The sequence below is a fragment of the Myotis brandtii genome, unplaced genomic scaffold (genome assembly GCF_000412655.1).
Source record: "Myotis brandtii unplaced genomic scaffold, ASM41265v1 scaffold207, whole genome shotgun sequence".
Classification (NCBI taxonomy): domain Eukaryota; kingdom Metazoa; phylum Chordata; class Mammalia; order Chiroptera; family Vespertilionidae; genus Myotis; species Myotis brandtii.
In genome coordinates, this window is record NW_005357736.1 from 335,803 (window position 1) to 336,933 (window position 1,131).

The window sequence follows — 1,131 nt, forward strand, 5'->3', positions numbered from 1 at the left end:
AGACACCCTGAGGGGGGAGGGGGTGCATGGGCCTCTAGTATTCTAGTGTGTTGTCAGAGGGGACTAGACTTATGGGGTGATCACTCTGTAAGGTATATAAATAAATGTCTAATCACTGTGTTGCACACCTAAAACTAATATAATATGGTACGTCAACTCTAATTTTAAAAATAAATTTTTAAAAAAAGAGACCGGAGAAAAAATGTCGCAAAGCCGGTTCCAACTTGGTGGTCTACAGACAGGACAGTGACACCCGCCGAGGGATCACTCCCGAAATAAAGCCTGTAAGAGCGCTGGTCCCTGGGAGATGGCCGCCACTGTCCCCGTTTCAAAGACCGGTAAAGCTGAAGCCCAATAGGTGTGGCAGCTTGTCTTAGACCACACGGCAAACCCGAGGCAGAGACGTGGGAAACGACGAGGGGGAAGCCCATCGTTCCATGTGCAGGACGTGAAGGGAACACGGAAGAGCGTGAATGCACGTGGGAAGTTGCCCGGAACACTGACCACTCACTCCCTCCCTGCAGCTGACCCCGCGTGGACGCCCCTCTGACCCGGCTTTCCTTTCCAGGGCGATCGGACCGCACCGAGTCCCTAACTCGTCTCTCCAACGCTCCCGTTCTGTTCAGGGGCAGGACGACCTGCTGTTCACCCGACGGAGCCAGTGTGGGGGCCGCCCGGGCAGAGCGGCTGCCTGCCGACCACCCTGCGTCCGTCTGATGGAGAGTGACCTGGTGCTGAGCGAGGCGGATACGCGTTTCAGCCAAAAGCCCACCCACCGGCGCGGCCCCAGGGTCCACAGTCCGAAATGCGACCCCGAGCCCGAGAGGCGGCGGTGGCACAGCCTGAGGGGCGTTTGCTTTAGAGACACGTTAGCAAAGCCCTAGACGGTGTGGCCCAGTGGGTAGAGCGCCGCCCGCGGACTAAGGGTCCCGGTTCGGTCCAGGCGGGCGCATGCCGGGTGGCGGGCTCCCTGGGGGCGGCGGCATTCACAGGGCGCTTCGCCGGACACTCTTGCCCGGAACGGCCGCGTGGGCGCCGGCAGCAGGTTCTGCGCCTCTTTTCGCTCCACTTTCGTCGGGGCTTAAAGTTTTCCCAGGAACTTTTCACAAAATGAATTCCTTCCGAACCCCG